The sequence below is a fragment of the Dipodomys spectabilis genome, unplaced genomic scaffold, assembly GCF_019054845.1.
Source record: "Dipodomys spectabilis isolate Male_0828 unplaced genomic scaffold, ASM1905484v1 ptg000278l, whole genome shotgun sequence".
Taxonomy (NCBI): Eukaryota; Metazoa; Chordata; class Mammalia; order Rodentia; family Heteromyidae; genus Dipodomys; species Dipodomys spectabilis.
Genome location: NW_024870955.1, coordinates 3737501 through 3757500, shown reverse-complemented (window position 1 = coordinate 3757500; position 20000 = coordinate 3737501). Strand labels below are relative to the sequence as shown.

The following is a 20000-nucleotide window of genomic DNA, read 5'->3' as shown; positions in this document are numbered from 1 at the left end:
GAGCAAAACCGATCCGGGAAGACCCTTCAAAAGCTACCGCCGCCGCGACGACACACCGGGGGAGCAGCCTCACGAGCTGAGCGCCGTCCCCCCCCCAAGAGAACACCAACACAACGCCCGACTCGACCGTCCGCCGGTGGCCGGCCACCAGGCCAAACCGGCGAGGATCGCGGAAGGCTGATGCGGGTGAGGAGGGCACGCCGGAAGCACAACAAGAAGAGCAGCGGGAGGGTCACCGGGTCGGGTCACCGGGGCGAGAGGCGAGTGAGCGAGCGGCCACCCCCTCACACGGGCGGGTGGCGCAGCCGCAGACCAACGGGGAGGTGGGACCTTTCCGGGCACAGCCGGCACGCCAGGTAAACGAACGCGGGATCTCACCACCCCCAACTCCGGGGCGGTCCCGCGCAACGCCTGGGACACCGAGCCGGCCGACCAGCGGACCGGAAACCCCCACCGCGGCAGCGGCGGGCCCCCCCAAAAGAGGCCCGAGGGGGAAAAGGCAGCTCTCGCACACACCTCAAAGACCCCGTGAACGCCCGCGGAGCCGCCCGCGCCAGCAGGGCCCCACCGCCTCCATCCACACCACACCGCCGGGCACAGCACCCATCATCGACCGCCTCTTTTTCGGCCGCGTGAGCAAGGGCCCACACACACCGGGATCCTCGGCTCCGGGGGGCCAGAACCCCCCCGAGCGGCGCACCACCACGGGCACGGCGGCCCCGGAACACCGCGGGGCCCAGCGCCCGCACGGCGCCGTCGTCGCCAACGGGCGGCGGCCCACACAGACGCTCGGGAACAGCGTCGCCAGGGGCCGGAGGGGGAGGGGGACGGGACCCCCAAAAACCCCACGGCAACCCAAGCACGAGGCCGGGAAGCCACACACCACACGCCCTCGCATCGCGACACGGCACGGGCTCCAGGCTCCGCCACTCGACACACCGCACGCGAGGCAGGGGCGGGGACGGATCGGGAACGTCCTCCACTCACCACACCAGACGACGGCCCGGGAGAGGTCCCGCGGGACCCTCCCCCAGCTCGGAGGGGGGAGGCGCGGGCACGCAGTTTACCGACGCGGGCAGCCACTAGCGCTCAAAAGCGGGGCAGGGAGCGGCAGGGCCGCGGGAGCCCATCGGGGGCGGGCCTCCGCCAACCCAGCAGCGCACGCCGCTTCCCGAACGAGGATCGCTAGAGAACCCCTCCTCACTCTGAGGGTGGCCCGCACCCAACCCCGACGGGAACCCCGCCGGGAACCAGCACACATCAGAGGCGTCCATCCTTCCCACCACGGGGGGCAGGGAGGGGTGGGGCACAGGGGGGGGTCTGCGGCAGCAGCAACACCAACCCTGGTCGGTCGGCCTTGCCGTGCGGGGCCAGAGCAAAGTCGCGCACACGGGCGGGAAGCCCGCACGGGCCCCGCTCGCCTCCCACTGCAACATCTCAGGTCCCCCGGTGCGATGAAAGCCAGGTGACACGGCAGGGAAGACAAGCCAGGACCAGGGCGGCAGCTCATGCGGGGAAGCCACCGCCCAGCGCAACAAGGGAAGAGCGCTCCTCTGGGGAGAACCGCCTCGACCCCCCCCCAGCAGAGACGTCAATCTCAACGGTAACTTCTCACTCGCACAAAAGCCCCACGAACCCGAGGACGGCCGGGACACACCACGGGCAGCAGGCTGGCACAAGGCAGCGGACAACGCCAGGATCGGGAACGACACCACCACTCAGCCTCAGGCACCTGAGAGAACCAACCGGGAGCGTTCCGGGAGCACCGCAAGAGGGCAGAGCGCGAGGCGCGGTTTTTCACACCACACAGCACGGGCAAGCACGGAGCACCGACCCTCCCTCTCCGCGGAGAGAGCCGACCCCCCTGCCGATAACGAGTCACGGGAAGAGAGGAGCAAGATCAGGGCGCCCCCCTCCTCCAGCGTGTACAAGTCCCCGACCTCACGGCGAGGGCAGGGAGAGCGCAGCCGGGCCCGGTTGCCGCACCCCCGCCTCCCCGCACACCACCGGCGCCGGCACGGTGGGACGGGTGAGGGCAGGGGCCCACGGGCAGAACGAGAAGAGCGGTCCCATTCGCCATGAATGTCCGTCCCTCGCCTGGCGCAGCTTAGGCCCGGGCCCGAAGGAGATCGCAACGTCACCACATCAATCACACCGAGGGGGTGGGAGAAGGCAGCCACGCGGCACTCGGGAGGCGGTGGCCCAGGGAAGCTCGGCTCCTGAGAGGGCCAACAGCCTGGGGATAAAAGCGTAGCCAGGACAGACACCCTTCCGTGAGTAAGGAGCGAGGTAAAAAGAAAAAGAAAAAAAAAAAAAATGAAAAAAATACCACGGGGCTTAAGCGTCCCTGGCACTCGGGATAACCAGGACACCTCTGCCGGGCACAGGACCGAAGAAGCTAGAAAGGGAGGGAAGAAAAAGGAAAAAAAAAAAAAAAAAAAAAAGAAAAAGAAAAAAAGCCACGGACAGCGCTCGGGAGGTAGCGCAGCTCAGCGGCCGACCAGGCCCCGCCATCGGGAAGCGGCAGGTCGGGGGAGTTGGAGCTAGGGGCGATAGGAGGAAGGAAAAAAAAAAAAAAGCCACGGAGGTCGGGCGAGCCCAACGGCAGAACGGGGATGCCGCACACGCAAGGCAGGACTCGGCGGCCCCCCCCCCCTTTTTCCTCCTCAGGCCGGCCACGGCGAGGGAAGCACACCGTGCGGGCCCTACCTACGCACACCCCAGGCAACCAACCACTCTCCTCCTCAGCGTGCCGAGGCAAGGGCCAGAATCCGGCACCGGGAGCGGGGGAGAGATCAAGGACGACGGGACTCACTCAGCTGCCAACCACCACCACACCCACGAGCCACCACAGGGACACAGGGCCTGCTCAGGGCAGCGGGAGCCCAGGGTGTGAGGGGAAGGGCAGGGGGACCCGGACCGGGAAGAGACGGGAAAGGCCCGGCACACAGCATCCGAGAGAGCCCCCAGAGACCCGCTGACAGCCACCGGGACACAGCATGCCAGCACCCTCCTGCAGGTACAAAATCCTCATGTCACCACGCCAAAACCAGGTCGTCAGGCAGGGGCGACAACTCGCTGGCGACAGGGACCTCTCGGAAACCACATCAGGGACACCTGTCCCCAACACGTCCCCAACAGAGCCAGACACGGAACTCTCAGGGACAGCTGGTCGACCACATAAGGCGAAGACAGACGAAGAGCCAGGGCGGGAGCGGGGTCAAGGGACGCTCCCGCCCCACTACCTCGCAGGCACACACCCCGGGTGTGCACGGGCTCACCGCACGGGCGGTACGGGGAGCCTTCCCCCGGCAGACGCGAGGCACCCACTCCGAGAGGCACCCAACCACCACACCCACACCGCGCGGGGTCGGTGGTGAGCGCCCTGCCGCCAGCACGCACACACCCGGGACTCCCGGGCTCGGGTCCCCGACTCCCGAGGTGCTCCCTCCGCCTCGAGTTTTCCCCTACGCAGGGCCCACCGGGCAAGTCCCCGCAGATGGTAGGTAGGTCCCGGCCCCGAGGCTCGCCTCGGCCGTGCCCGCGGCTCCTCCCGCCGGAGAGGTCTGTCCTCCGGCCTCCGGGGCCGTGGAGGAGGCCGTGGAGGGAGGCCACACGGGGCCGGCGACCCAGGCCCTCGCTCCCGGCACGCGCCAAGCGCTCACTCGGAGGTGACTCCGACGACCATCCTATGTCGGGGATGGGGGGGGCGTAGGTCCCGGCCCCGAGGCTCGCCTCGGCCGTGCCCACGGCTCCTCCCGCCGGAGAGGTCTGTCCTCCGGCCTCCGGGGCCGTGGAGGAGGCCGTGGAGGGAGGCCACACGGGGCCGGCGACCCAGGCCCTCGCGCCCGGCACGCGCCAAGCGCTCACTCGGAGGTGACTCCGGGGAGGGGGGGGGGGTCCGAGTCCGGGCCGGGACCGGCCCCACCACCTATCGGCTCACCCGGGGACCCTCTCCCCCGACTCCCGAGACGTCCCTCGTACTCTCCTTTTTTCGCCCTCAAAGACCAGAGTCCAGGGAGGGGAGGAGGACAAGGCGTCGGGCCCAGACAGAACTACTGGTCGACCCGACAAAGCTGCCACCCCCCGCACAGACCGGGCACCGAAGAGAGAGCGGCGACGCACGGCCCCACCCCGCGCTCGCCTGCGGGCGCAAAGTCCGACAGAACAGCCGCCCCGGCGCCACAGCGACACCACGGCGACAGTCGCGCCCGGCACCCGGCAGAGGCCGGGCCTCCGCCCGGCTCGCTGCCGCCAGACCTCCTCCTCCTCCACTCGCTCGCTCGGCTGAGAACGAGGGGACTGTCATATCAAAGCGGACGCCAGGGGGAGCACGACAACCGCCTTCCAACGACCGACTCCACCGAGCCGCCGTACCCCGGATCGGCGCGCGCCGGCCGGCTCTGAGCTCCGGAGACACAGAACACGGAAACAAATCGCCTCACTCACCACCGCCACGCACCGAGTGGCACAACCTAGGTCAGGACCTGCAGCCGGGTCCTCTCTGCGACCTCACGAACGACACCAGAGCCACCAGAGACCTAGACCGAGATCGGGCCGCCGCCGCCGCCGCCGCCGCCGCCGCCGCCGCCGCCAGCGACCAAAGTGAAACCAGGAACCAGGACGAGATTCGCCCGAACGGAGCGGCCCGAACCCGAGAACCGGGAAGCTGGGATCGGTCCCAAGCAGGAAGGGGCGGCAAAGACGGCAGGCCCGCACCACGAGAGAAAACGAACCGGCCACCCGCACGACCTCCGCCGCCCGTGGCAAGACCCCCACCCCCGCCCAACATGGCCAGAAAAGGGCAAGTGAGCGCTCGTCCCACCGTCTGCCTGCCCGTCTTTTTTTTTTTTTTTTTGGGGGGGGGGGGTGGGGGGGGTTGTTTGTACGTTTTGTTTTCTTTTTCCCCCAGATGGAAACCAGAAAGAGAAAAAAAAAAAAAAAAAAAAACTCCCAAAGATGGGTCGGCTCCAGCAAGAGACGAGCCGTCGGGAGGCACCCCGCTCACTTGTGAAAGTCCGCTCCTCGCCCGCCCCACAACACACTCCCTCCCCCCGCCCCCACCCGCCACCCCTCACAGGCAGGGAAAGGGCAGGGGGAAGGCCAGAGAGAGGTTTCTTCTAACACACAGAGAGTAGCTACGTCACGCACACAGGTCTGGAAAACCACGGTGACCGTGCAATGGGAAGCGTGAGTCCACTCACCCATCACCGAATGACAGGAAAGCCAAACGAGAGCCGCTGCTGGCTGGGTGGGGAAGGAAGGGGAGGTGGCACCCGTGTGACGCTTATCCCCGGGCACCGCACCGGACGGAACGACCTTCTCACCGGTTCGTACTCTAGCCTGTCCAGACAGCTAGCCTTTTCTAATAGGCTCTGCCACTCTCTCTCTGGAGCAGGATTCGGGGCATGAGGCGATGAATCTAAACCCTACACACAGGTGTCGGAGGGTAGAGGCATCATCACTCACATGCCTGTGGTGGAGGACCTGGACCCGAGCGTGGCGGTGCACAGTGTGTGTGTGTGTGTGTGTGTGTGTGTGTGTGTGTGTGTGTGTGTGTGTGTGTGTGTGTGTGTGTGCGGGGCTGGGGGGAGGGCAGGTAGGGAACCCTAGGAGGAAACACAGGGAGAGACGAGGGGCCCCGGCCCAAACAGAGTGGAGGCGTCAGTCAGAGGGGCGATCCTATCGCCCGGGGGTGAAGCATGGTTAGAACCCACAGGCCCGGCGGGCGTACTTCTCTTTGGAGTTCGCACTGGGAACATACGCAGGCACAAGTGCCCCAGCACACACATCGCATCACAGACGGGTAGAGAGGCAGAGCCAGGGGTTCAGGCATGGCAAACACTCTATTCCGTCAACACACACACACACACACACACACACACACACACACACACACACGTTACGGTGTGTGTACAATATCCATAAGGTAAAAGTTTATTCATCCATTCCCCAAAGAATAAGAATAAGATTATGTCAGACAGAGGGAAGTAGATCGACGGACTAGGAGCGCGAGGGGCGGGGGGGGGGGGGGGGGGTGTTGCCGGCGGCGGAGAAGAACCTAGAACAGGTGATGCCAGGGGAAGACAGACCGGCGGAAAGACAGACAGACAGACCGACCGACCGACCGACCGACCGACCAACGGCACGGCACGTGTTTTCCCTCCTATGTGGATGCTAGACCTAAACTATAACTGGACATGGTAAGCTACACAGCACTCCGGGCAAACAGAGTGTGTGTGTGTGTCCCCGTGTGGGTGACACACATAACGTCCTTTTGTCAGAAGGTGTAACTTCTCTGAGCATTTAAGATATTGCAGAGAAGACATAAGACGTGATATCCCTAAGTGGCACGACTGTGAACGTATTATCACAACCGGACGTGTTAGGATTAAAGCTGGAATTAGGAGGACAGAAACGTACCTGTCATTATTACAAGTATATTTGGTTTAGGATCTTTCAAAACACATTGATGTATCCTTCTGGACACCATGGTCTAGGACCACACCAGTAAATAGCCACTTCAAAGCCAGATCATCGGTTGGATACGTTTCAATTGGTTTATATTGCATCCTCCAATATTTTTTTCTTCTTTTTATTCTATCTTCTCACTAAAGATCCAGTGGCATAAAGCTACTTTTGTTCTCTTCATGTTCCATAACTGAAGTGATCTGCTTTGTTTTGCAGCTTTCTCAGCTTAATTCACTGAGGCCTATTTAGTCACACATGATGAGAGGTCCAGATACATCTTTGGGGCCACGGATGGCTTTTGTAAAGTCCATTTGGGGAAATAGCAAATATAATCTACCGTGTTCTAAAATTTAACAGATTATCTCTATGGGACCGATAGAAATATCCAGATGTGCCCTGTCAACAGCCAGTTATTTTAACTTACTTAAGGGAAATCAAGTGAATAAAAGTCTATATAGTTCAAGAAATTTTATTCTGATACCTATATAAAAAGTTTACCTGAGTGGGTGAGGACATTTGCATGAAATTTCACCTAGGGCAGCACTTGATATTTATAACTCTCCCTGAACTATTGCATTGCCTGTTTTCCATTTTCTTGGCACTCCTTGAGAAATGTTCCCGTCTCAATCTTTCACCCACTGCAGCCGTGGGACCCTTTTTCATAATACTGACGTAAAGACATTTGTGTTACTGTATATAAATTACAACCGTAAATAAACTGGTACAGTTTGCTCATAAGACGTAATATCCAAACGAATTCCGTGTCCAGAAAATAACGAAAAGAAACACCCCCTGCGGGCCCCCCTCCCCCTCCGCTCGGCCCTCCCTTCAAGAAAATTTCCTTGTTTGCTGTGGTTTCATTTTGTTTTGTTGTAAATAAAGCCGCAGAAGAGAGCCGGCGATACCTCATCGCGACTCTCGCGAGAGTCTGCGAGACTCTCGCGAGAGTCGCCAGCCTCCGCCATCAGCCCCGAATCACTCCCTGTCACTCCACACGGTGTCCAGTAGGTGGCACCCCGAAACAAGGAAAAACAACGTCAGGCCCAAGATCGATCCAGACCGAACCGACACTTTAGGAAGGTCTTGTGAGGAAGGAACACCTCCCCCTCACCCGCGCGCGCGCGCACACACACACACACACACACACACACACACACACGCACGCGCACACACACACACACACACACACACACGCACGCGCACACACACACACACACACACACACGCACGCGCACACACACACAGACACAGACACACACACACACACACACACACACACACACACACACACACACACACGCCCCAGCATCCCCGCCCACACAGGTCATGAATGGCAAACCCCTATCGCACAGAGAGACAGACAGACAAAGCACACCGGGTGTGGAGAGAGACCGCAGATGAAAAACAAAAACAAAACCAAAAAACATTTTCCTGGCTTGACCCATGAATGGGCCTGGGCTGGCATTCTGTCCTCTGGGATCTACAGTCAATCCATGGCGGGTCTCGCCTCTCTCCTCATCACTGTAATCCTATCTGATATTTGCCAGAGCCGAACGTGCAGTGGGGACACTTTGGTTCATCGATCTAAACTAGGGGCCGGGGGGGGGGGGGGGGGGGGGAGGGTGGCGGGCGCGGAGGGGAAGCCTAGGAAGTCTGTTGCTATAGTTGGTGGCGGCGGCGGCGGCGGCGGCGGCGGCGGCGGTGGTGGCAGTGCAAAGTGTGGGGGGGGGGAGGGGAAGAGGTAGATCACATGCTGCCATGCGTGCCTGTGTCTGTGTGGTAGGAAACAGCAGCAAAGATCAAGGGGTGCAGGGTGTGTGTGTGCACGCCCCAATCCTGGGACTTGAACTCAGAGCCTGAGTGCTGTCCCGTGGCTCTTGTGCTCAAGACTGGCACTCTGGGGCTGGCAAGGTGGCTCAGTGGTAGAGCGCTTGCCTTGCGTGCATGAGGCCCCGGATTCGATTCCTCAGCACCACATAAGCAGAAAAAAGCCGGAAGTGGCATTGTGGCTCAAGTGGTAGAGTGCTAGCCTTAACCTGAAGAGCTGAGGGACAGCGCCCAGGCCCAGAGTTCAGGCCCACGACCGGACACCCCCTACCCCGTGCCAAAAAAAAAAAAACAGAGAGACTGGCAGTCTGCCATTTGAGCCAAAACTCCACTTCTGGCCTTTGGGTTGCTTAATTGAAGACATGAGGCTCACCAAAGTGCAATGCCTATATACCTCTGATCACATAAGAAGTCTTCCCCTTTCTTTGTGTTTGTTATCATCGACGTTATTTTGTTTTCTCTCCCCCCCCCCCATTGTTTCTTCCTTCATCTATTTCCGGGAGGGGCAAGAAATGGAGGGACCCAGGATGAAGAAGTGCAACAGTGGCACTCACTAGACACTATGTTGACACACAACCTGTGGCTGGGGAACAAACAGAACTTGAGGGAGGGAAAATCTGTGAGAGAGCCAGGGAAGGGGTGACATTGTCCAAAAAAAATGTACTCTTTTTTTGGGTGTGGGGGGAAATGGGAGGGCAGGAATGGAAACAAAGGAGGAGGCAGCAATGCTTGATAAGAAATGTACTCATTTCCTTGCTCTTGCTCCTGTCATTGTAACCACTCTGTAAGTATTTTCACAATTAAAACAACTCATTAGCCGGGCGCCGGTGGCTCACGCCTGTAATCCTAGCTACTCAGGAGGCTGAGATCTGAGGATCGCGGTTCAAAGCCAGCCCGGGCAGGATAGCGCCCAAGCCCAGAGTTCAAGCCCCACGAGAAAAAAAAACAAAAACAAAAACAAAAAAAAAACTTATTAATTAAAAAAAAATGTACTCTTCCTACCCCACTTATGTAATGTAATCTTTCCTATCCTTTTTTTTTTTTGGGGGGGGGGGGTCGGTGGTGTTTCTTAAACTCTGGGCCTGGGTGCTGTCCCTAAACTCTTCAGCTCAAAGCGAGCGCTCTACCGCTTGAGCCACAGCGCCACTTCCGATTTTCCAGTGCCTTATTGGAGATAAGAGTCTGGTGACTTTCCTGCCCTGGCTGGCTTTGAACCGTGATCCTCAGCTCTCAGCCTCCTGAGCAGCTAGGATTACAGACGCGAGCCACCGGTGCGGACTGGCATACTTTAACCGTTCTGTATGTCACCATTTCCCTAACAATTTGTAAAAAAAAAAAAATCAAGAGAGAGGGCGGGGGAGATAACAACCCCTCACGCCTGAGAAGTGAAACCCAACGGGCTTCTAACCGATCTGAGATTCTTTGAAGGTTTTTGCGATGTTAATCACAATCACAAACACAGACGGACAGTTTCTCCAGTCACTCCTTTAGAGGAACGGGGAACAGGGACAGGGAGAAGAGAGGCAGATCCTGGCCTGACCTAGGCGGGAAGATGGAGGGGAGACAAGACTCCTGAACTCCTTTTTCCCCCTCACTCTCCTCCGTCCAGAGGGTGGGAGCTTAGGGGTCGGCCACGGGGACATCCCACGGTCACAGTCATGCCTCCCGGAGGGGCAGAGGGCAGAGCACAGGCAAGCATGCCAGCTTCCCCGCCCGCCCCTCCCATTCTGTCCCTGGCGGGCTTGGGCGGGAGGCATACTACTGGCAGCGGGCGGGTGGAAGCAGTCTGACAACTCCATCTTGCAGGAAGTCAGTGGCTGCTGGTGGTAGGCAGGGAGGGTCCCAGCAGAAAAAGACCCGAGAGAGAGCGCGCAGGCTTTTCCTGCCCAAGGGCAAAAGAGGCCACTTTTGTAAAGACGGGGAGGGGGAGGGGAGGCTGATTCACTCCCCCCCCCACCCCACCCCGCGCGCTAATGAAGTTACAGGAGCTGAGGGCTGGGCGCCCCTCCCCACCCCGCAGGAGTGTTTCGCAGCGGACTCAGGGCAGGGCGGGGGGTGGGGGTGGGGTGGGCTGGTTTAAGCCTGGAGCCCCAGTCAACTCAGGAACTTCTTGCAACTTTCCTTTGTCTTGTAAATGTCGTCATGGCAACGATTTAAGCGCCCTGGCGGCGGGGGGGGGGGGGGGCGGTGGGGGTGGGGGGAGGGGGGGAGGAGAAAGAAGAAGAAACAAACACGCACACCCCGAGCCGGCCTGCCTGAGTTGAGGCCTTGAATTTCAACCTCAGTAGGGCCACTAAACTAATAAAAATCGTTCTAAGAAACTATTGACAGAGGACCCTCCGGGTAGGGTGATTAGGCTCTGTACCCGTGAGGCGAGGTGGCCGTGTGTTCCAGCTTTGTGCCAAGATGTTGCCTTATCTCGGCCTATCTTCCTTCCCAGAATTGAACACAGAGGCAAGCAGGATAATTTCCAGGGGGAAATGAGGCCTGGGAAAGCACCACCAGGAATTCAGAGACAAGACAGCCGGACAGCTTCCTAATGAATGGCTCCAGTGAAGTCACATACACATCCTATTTTCTTCACTTTTCAGTCCCTCATAAACGAATAGTTATTAGGAAAGAAAACTAATAGGTGGGGGTGGGTGGTGGAAGGGAAAAGAGCAGCTCCCTTCCTCTGAGCTTTTGCCCAAACAATGAGTATACTGTGGGAACGGAGCAAAGAGTTTCCTCAAAGAAAGGAGGAAACTTACACCGGGGAGGGAAGTAAATTTTAAAAAGAAACAGAGCATGGGTCAAACCACCCCCCCCCCCCCCATGCATGCATGGGAAACCAACAGAATCATCTCTTAAACCCTACTACAGGCTCAAGGTAGAGAGTTTACTTTGTTTCTCTTTCCTCTGCGTGTTTTCAAGGTTTCACTTTCATTTCTGGGCACATAACCATTGGGCCTTGCCTCGGTGGGTGTTTCTCCCCCTAAAAGTATCTATCCTGTCTTTTGGGCCTTACTGTGTGTGAGTGAGTGAGTGAGTGAGTGAGTGAGTGAGTGAGTGAATGAGTGAGTGAGTGAGTGAGTGAGTGAGTGAGTGAGTGAGTGAGGCAGCCAGGCAGCCAGCCAAGCAGCCAGCCAAGCAGCCAGCCAAGCAGCCAGCCAGGCAGTCAGTCCAGAGATCTAATTTCTCCCCTATTTTAAACATACCTTTTGCATATGAGAGAGAAAACACACTAAACTGGTTTTTTTCTATAGGAACATATATGTGAATACATTCACCATGGAGTGAAAAGATAGAGTTGCTTCCAAATGATATGTACAGCAGAATACCAACACATCGAGATGACTTCTGCAAGAAGCCAAGGCCCACTTTTGCAATCCCATAATGAGGAAGCCTCAGTCAGTGGCCTGGTTTGAGTCCAGGCCTCCACTTAAAAACGACCTTTACTTTGTGTTTTTATTTTTCCCTGTTTTCTTTTCCTTTCTATGACCTCTCCCCCCAACTCCCCACCCCCTTCCCTCCACAGGTCTCTCTTTCTCCTTTTCTTTCTCTGTAGTTTGAGCCTGAGAGTTACTTAATTCCCGAACTTCTGGGTTTTCCTTAGATCTGGTAACCTGGTGGACATAAAAATTTGGGAAAGCCTCAAAACAGTCACCCACACCCCATGAAAAATAATCATGCTTGTCGCCAAAAGCTTTTAAATGAGAAAACAGTGGTCAAGTGAAGCAAATGAAGGCTGTAATAGCCACCATGTTTCTAGACTACTGTACCAAGTTTTTAAAATATATATATATACTTTTAAATATATTTTTATTGTAAAAATACTGTACAGAGAGGTTACAATTACATGGGTAAGATAATGAGCACATTTCTTATAAGCATTGTAGCCTCCTGCTTTGTTTCCCCTTTCCATCCCTTCGTATCCTCCCCCCCCCCTCCCCCCCCCCCCCCGTCCCTCCCCAAAGTTGTAAAGTTCGTTTTTCGACATAACGACTTGTATATCTCATTGTTTCAATGGGTCCTCCTGTATCCCTGTTTTAACAATTTGTTTTTTCCCTTCCCCTCCACATATATCAACACCAGGATTTTTTTTTTTTATTAAGCAAAACAACTCAGTTATTCAGCTGTGAGTATGTCCATACAAACAATATGCAGGAGCCTTCCATGCTTGACTGGCCAAAAAAGGGGGGAGAGCTAGGAAGGTGGCTTAGTGGTAGAGTGCTCGCTCGCCTTGCAAGCATGAGGCCCTGGGTTTGATTCCTCAGCACTATATAAACAGAAAAGGGGATCAGTGGCACACTGTGGCCCAAGTGGCAGAACAGTTGTGAGCCTTCAGATGAGCAGAGAGACAGCACCCAGACCCAGAGTTCAAGCCTCACGCCCGACAACAAAAAAACTGAAAATAATAAATATATATGTGTGTATCACACTATATGTAAGCATATATATATATGTATGTGTGTGTATAAATATATATTGGTATATGTATGTATATGCATGTGTGTGTGTGTGTGTGTGTCTGTGTCTGTGTGTGTGTGTGTGTCTGTGTGTGTGTCTGTGTAGAGAGAGAGAGAAAGCCAGAAGTGGTGATGTGGTTCAAGTGATACAGTGCTAGACTTGAGCAAAAGAAGTTGAGTGACAGTGCTGAGGCCCTGACTTCAAGTCTCAGTATTGCCCACCCCCCCAAAAAAAAATAAAGAAAAAGGAGAGAGAGAGAGAGAGAGAGAGAGAGAGAGAGAGAGAGAGAGAGAGAGGGTGGGGGGAAGAGAGAAAGTAAAAAACGAAGGAAGGAAGGAAGGAAGGAAGGAAGGAAGGAAGGAAGGAAGGAAGGAAGGAAGGAAGGAAGGAAGGAATGGTCAATGACCTGTTTTTCTTACCTGTAGAGAAATGCCCCAAACATCTAGAAATTCAGGTTGGGGCAAAGATAAAACAACTAACTATCTGTACATAACTCAGCTGCCACATCCCTCCCCCCCCCCCTGCCTGTTTAACCCTGAAAACACCCATGAAGTCAAGGAGCTGTGTAGGTCTCTCTCCCTTCAAGAGCACCCACACTGTATTAGAGTATGTCCTTGTCTGTCTGTCTGTCTCTCTGTCTGTGCCTTTTTGGGGGGTCTGGTTGTCTGCTTGCCTGCTTGCTTACTTACTCCATAAAAACTCCACCAGAGTGACTCCTCCAGAAATTCTTATTCAATGATCGAAATCAAGGGTCCTAAGGGAAGAGTCCCTACATGGAAGGGTAAAAAGTCACTAACCCTCACCTGTGTTTGGTGACAAGAAGAACTCCATACCAATTGTCTACCTTAATACATGAGGGCAGGGCAGGGAAGGAATAAATTTATTCAGGTGATCTAGTCAGTCACACTGATGGGTCTCTAGGGCTCCCCCTCCATGTCTCCGTCTGTCTGCCTCTGTGTGTGTGTGAATGTGTGTGTGTGTGTGTGTGTGTGTGTGTGTGTGTGTGTGTGTGTGTGTGTATCTCAGATCTAGTTGGACTTGTGGACCTCTCACTCCCCCTTCCATCTCTTACTCTGTGTGTCTTTCCATCGGTCTCTGGGTCTCTGTCTCTCTGTCTCTGTCACTCCTCTCTGTCTCTCTGTCTGTCTCTCCTGTGTCTCTGTCCTCTCCCCTCCCCCACCCCTTGCTTTTCTTTGTGGACTCAAGGCAGAACTGTATTTCAGGCCCAGTGGCCTCTGCTTACTCAGCTTGCCAGCCTGGAACCCGCCAGAGGCAACTTCTTCCTTGGTGTCCCCGAAGGAAGGAGGGAGCAGGAACCGGTGCCCCAAAAGAGACTCTTATCTCCAATGAATCACCCGCCTGGCCACCCGCCCGCCCGTGTCAACCCACACAGAATATGAAAGCCACACATGAGCTCAAGAACATGCAAAGACTCAGTTTAGAGGAGTCTCATGTTGAACATGGAGACTCGGTCTGTAAACAAGATGGATGCCGCTGCCATCTCTGCTGCCATTTAGACCCGAGTTTTTAGGGAAGCTGTCTACCACCCACATTCCCAGTCCACTTCCTTGAGAATGTCTCAAGGATGGATGGCTAATTTTACTAAATCATCACCTGGTTTCCCGAAGGAGAAAATGCCTCTGCACACCCCCCCCTGCAGATCCCTTCCCAAGGCCCCACGTCTGGGCGGGGGAGGGGGGAGATAAAAAAAACAACAACCAAAAAGCATGTAAATAAGCCGGGCGCTGGTGGCTCACGCCTGTAATCCTAGCTACTCAGGAGGCTGAGATCTGAGGATCGCGGTTCAAAGCCAGCCCGGGCAGGAGAGACCTATAGACTCCGATCTCCAATAAACCACCAGAAAACCGGAAGTGGTGCTGTAGCTCAAGTGGTAGAGCGCTCGCCTTGAGCTGAAGAGCTGAGGGACAGCGCCCAGGCCCAGAGTTCAAGCCCCAAGGCCGACAAAAAAAAAAAAAAAAAAAAAAAAAGCACGTAAATAATAAGTGGATATACGTATATTTATATGTGTGTATCACACTATGTATAAGTATATATATATGTGTGTGTGTGTGTGTGTATGTATATATATGTATAAATAAATGAACATATGTGTGCTTATACGTATATACATATATGTATAAATAAATGAATGTGTTTATATATGTATATGCATATAAACACATATATATGTATAGATATATACATACACGCATACTCACGCACACACACGCACGCACACACACATAGATATATATAGATATATGTAGATGTATATCTATATCAATAGATAGATAGATAGATAGATAGATAGATAGATAGATAGATAGATAGATAGATAGATAGATATCACGTACATAGACATAAGTAGCGCTGTGGCTCAAATGGTACAGTGCTAGACTTGAGCCGAAAAAGCTGAGTGTCTGAGTGACAGTACTCAGGCCCTCACTTCAAGACCCAGGATTGCCCACCCCTCCAAAAAAATAGAGAAAAAGGAGAGAGAGAGAGAGAGAGAGAGAGAGAGAGAGAGAGAGAGAGAGATGGTGGGGGAAAAAAGAAAGAAAGGAAAGAAAAAAGGAAGGAAGGAAGGAAGAGTCAGTGACCTCTTTCTCTTACCTGTAAAGAAATGCCCCAAACATCTAGAAATTCAGGTTGGGGCAAAGATAAAACAACTAACTATCTGTGCATAACTCAGCTGCCACATTCCCCCCCCCCCCCCCGCTTTAACCTTGAAAACACCCATGAAGTCAAGGAGCTGTGTGGGTCTCTCTGTCTGTCTGACTGTGTCTGCCTTTTTTTTTTTTTGGACTGGTTGTCTGGTTGCCTGGTTGCCTGCTTGCTTACTCCATAAATTCTTTTTTTTTTTTTTTAATTTTATTTTATTTTATTTGAGAACATACTGTACAGAGGGGTTACAACTACATGGGCAGGATAATGCACACATTTCCTACCAAGCATTGCAGCCTCCTCCTTTGTTTACACTTCATCTCCCTTCCCAGCCACCCCCCTCCCCCCAACCCAATCCTTCCCCCTTCCCCGCCCCCCCACCGTAAAGCTCCTTTTTCACACGACATTTTGTACTTCTCATTGTTGCAACAGGTCCACCTGAATCCTTAAACGACTTGTTTGTCCCCATCTCCCCCATAAGTTGTACTGACATCAAATATAGTGAAAGCGGGGGTTACACTGTGGGGGGGGGGGGGGGACATACAAAGCAACAAAGAAACAATCCTATAAATGCGTTAGAAACACGTGCATGAAAAAAAAACCATTAAAATACATATTCAAGGGTTCGTTTTCCTAACATCACATTATCTGACCTTTTCCACTTGACTCATACATATACTAGATATTGCAAATAAGGGAAACCATGGGACCTATGTTTCTTTGGGCCTGGCTTACTTCACTTAATATAATTTTTTCCAAGCCTTTCCATTTCCTAACAAATGGGGAAATGTCATTCTTTCTGATTCCTCCAGAAATTCTTATTCAATGATTGAAATCAAGATCAAGAGTCCTAAGGGAAGAGTCCGTACATGGAAGGGTAAAAAGTCACTAGCCCTCACCTGTGTTTGGTGACAAGAAGAACTCCATACCAATAGTCTACCTCAATACATGAGGGCAGGGCAGGGAAGGAATAATTTATTCAGGTGATCTAGTCAGTCACACTAATGGGTCTCTAGGGCTCCCCCTCCATGTGTCCCTCTGTCTGTCTGTCTCCGCGTGTGTCCGTCTCCGTGTGTGTGTGTGTGTGTGTGTGTGTGTGTGTGTGTGTGTGTGTGTGTGTGTCCGTCCGTCCATCCGTCTGTTTGTTGATTCAGGGGAATCTAGTTGGACTTGTGGATCTCTCGTTCCCCCTGCAGCTCTTTCCCTGTGTGTCTTTCTGTCGGTCTCTGGGTCTCTGTCTCTGTCTGTGTGTCTGTCCCTCTTTGTCTCTGTCTCTGTCTGTCTCTCCTCTCTGTCTCTCTGTCCTCTCCCCTCCGCCCACCCCCCCCCCCCCCCCCGCTTGCTTTTCGTTGTGGACTCCAGGAAGAAATGTATTTCAGTCCCAGCGGGGCTCTGCTTACTCTGCTTGCCAGCCTGGAACCCACCCGCCAGCGGCAACTTCTTCCTTGGTGTCCCTGAAGGAAGGAGGGAGCAGGAACCGGTGTCTTATCTCCAATGAATCGCACACCCCACCCCGCTCGCTCGTCCGCTCGCCCGCCCGCCGGCCGGCCGTGTCAACCCACGGAGAACATGAAAGCCCACATGAGCTCGTGCACACTCGGTCTGTAAACAAGATGGATGCCGCTGCTGCCATTTAGGCCCGAGTTTTTAGGGAAGCTGTCTACCACCCAGACACATCCCCAGCCCACTTCATTGAGAATGTCTCAAGGAGGATGGCTGAAGGATGGATGGCTAATTTTACTCAATCTCTCTTTCTTCTTCTTTTGCCAGCCCCTAGACTGGCAAAACAAGTGGGGGAGGGCTGGGAAGGTGAAGAGCACACACACACAGAGAGAGAGAGAGAGAGAGAGAGAGAGAGAGAGAGAGAGAGACAGCACCCAGCCCCAGAGTTCAAGCCTCACACCCGACACACACACACACAAAAACATGAAAATAGCTGGGCGCTGGTGGCTCGCGCCTGTAATCCTAGCTGCTCCGGAAGCTGAGATCTGAGGATCTCGGTTCAAAGCCAGCCTGGGCACGAAAGACCGTGAGACTCTTATCTCCAATAAGCCACTCAGAAAACCGGAAGTGGTACTGTGGCTCAAGTAGTAGCGCCCTAGGCTTGAGCTGAAGAGTTGGGGGACAGTGTCCAGGGCCAGCCAGGGTTCAAGCCCCACGTCCCGGGAAAAACCAAACCAAAACACAAAACAAAACCAAAAAAAAACAAAAATCATGAAAATAATAAGGCAATGTGTGTGTGTGTGTGTGTGTGTGTGTGTGTGTGTGTGCGCGTGCGTATCACAGTATATATGTATGTGTATAAATATATGTGTGCATGTATATATACACATATGTGTATAAATATATATGTGCACGTATATATACACATGTGTATAAATAAACGAATAGATGTGTGTTTATACATATATACGTCTATGTATAAAATGAATATGTATAATATATATTACACACACACACACACACACACACACACACACACACACACGCCACGTACATAGTACATAGACAGATAAAGCCAAAAGTGGAGCTCTGGTTCAAGTGATAGACTGCTAGAATTGAGCCAAAAAAGCTGAGTCGCTGAGTGACAGTGCCTTGACTTCGAGTCCCAGGATTGCCCACCTCCCCCCCCCCATAAAAAAGAGAAAAAGGAGAGGGGGGGCACACAAAGAAAGAAAGAAAGAAAGAAAGAAAGAAAGAAAGAAAGAAAGAAAGAAAGAAAGAAAGAAAGAAAGAAAGAAAACAAGCGTTAATGATCTGTTTATCTTATCTGTAAAGAAATACCCCAAACATCTAGAGTTGAGATTGGAGCAAAGATAAAACAACTATCTGTGCATAATTCAGTTGCCACATTCCCCCCGACCCCCCACTTTAACCCTGAAAACACCCATGAAGTCAGGAGCTGTGTGGGTCTCTCTGTCTGTCTGTCTGTCTGTCTGTCTGTCTGTGTCTGCTTTTTTTTTTTTTTTTTTTTGTGGTCGGGTTGTATGGTTGTCTGGTTGCCTGATTGCTTACTCCATAAAACTCCACCAGAGTGACTCCTCCAGAAATTCTCATTCAATGATCAAAATCAAGGGTCCTAAGGGAAGAGTCCCTACATGGAAGGGTAAAAAGTCACTAGCCCTCACCTGTGTTTGGTGACAAGAAGAACTCCATACCAATCGTCTACCTTCATACATGAGGGCAGGGCAGGGAAGGAATAAATTTATTCAGGTGATCTAGTCAGTCACACTGATGGGTCTCTAGGGCTCCCCCTCCATGTCTCCCCCTCTCTGCCTGTCTGTGTGTCGGTCTCTTGTCTTTGCCTCTGTGTGTGTGTGTGTGTGTGTGTGTGTGTGTGTGTGGTGGGGGCATGTGTGCCTGTTCCTGTTTGTTGATTCAGGTGATCTAGTTATACTCCCCATCTCTCCCTCTGTCTGCCTGTGTGTCGGTGTGGTGTGTGTGTGTGTGTGTGTGTGTGTGTGTGTGTGTGTGTGTGTGTGTGTGTGTGTGTGTGTGTCTGTCTGTCTGTCTGTCTGTCTGTCTGTCTGATTATTCAGTTGGTGTAGTTAGATTTGTGGATCTCTCGCTCCCCCTCCATCTCTTCCCCTGTGTGTCTTTCCGTCGGTCGCTGGGTCTCTGTCTCTCTCTGTCTCTGTCTCTGTCTCTGTCTCTTTCTCTCTGCCTCTCTGTCTCCTGTCTGTCTCTGTGTCCCCCCTCCCCGCCTCCCCGCCTCCCCGCCTCCCCGCCTCCCCTCGGTCTTGCTTTTCCTTGTGGACTCCAGCGGGGCTCTGCTTACTCTGCTTACTCAACGTGGACACTCGGTCTGTGAACAAGATGGATGCCGCCGCCGCCATTTAGGCCCGAGTTTTTAGGGGAAGCTGTCTACCAACCCAGACACATTCCCAGCCCACCTCCTTGAGAATGTCTCAAGGATGGATGGCTAATTTTATTCAATCATCATCTGGTTTCCGGAAGGAGAAAATGCCTCTGCTCACCCCCACCCCGCAGTTCCCCTCCCCGGGTATCCTGCACACGAGAGATGGCAGTCCTTGTGATATCTGAGCTGCCACACCACACCACACCACACCACACCACACCACACCACACCACACCACACCACACCACACCACACCACACCACACTGTGGCAGAAAGTTCCTCCTATGGATTGTCTGGCCTCAGGAATTGACTCTCTCCCCGAGCCGAGGCCCCTTTTCCTTGGGAAAGAAGGATGTCCATGAGGACAAAAATAAGACCGAAAACAGAGCAAACTTATCCATAAGACAGGTAGGGCACGAAACCTTTCGGCCGGTCGGTAAAGAAAATCCCCAGGCAAAGGCTCACCGGCCGGGTGGTGCCGGTGGCAGCAGTGGCTCACTGCCCATCATCCGTCTGAGGTGCTGAGCGAGGGGGCTGAGACCTGAGGATAGTGGTTCATAGCCCGCCCGGGCAGGAAAGTCCATTTGAGACTCTTCATCTCGATGGGTCACCCAAAACGCCAGAAGTGGAGGTGGACTTGGGGGAAAATGCCCTAGTGAGATTTCCTCGGGGCTGAATTAGTACTACCGTGTCGTCATGCAAGAGCACGAGCTCGCAGAGGACAGTACC

At 54.0% G+C, this 20000-nt stretch overlaps 1 pseudogene; it reads left to right on the top strand.

Annotated features, from left to right (window-relative positions):
* The first annotated feature begins 19967 nt into the window (after positions 1 to 19967).
* Positions 19968 to 20000, top strand: part of LOC122126433 — a 3704-nt pseudogene continuing 3671 nt past the window's right edge.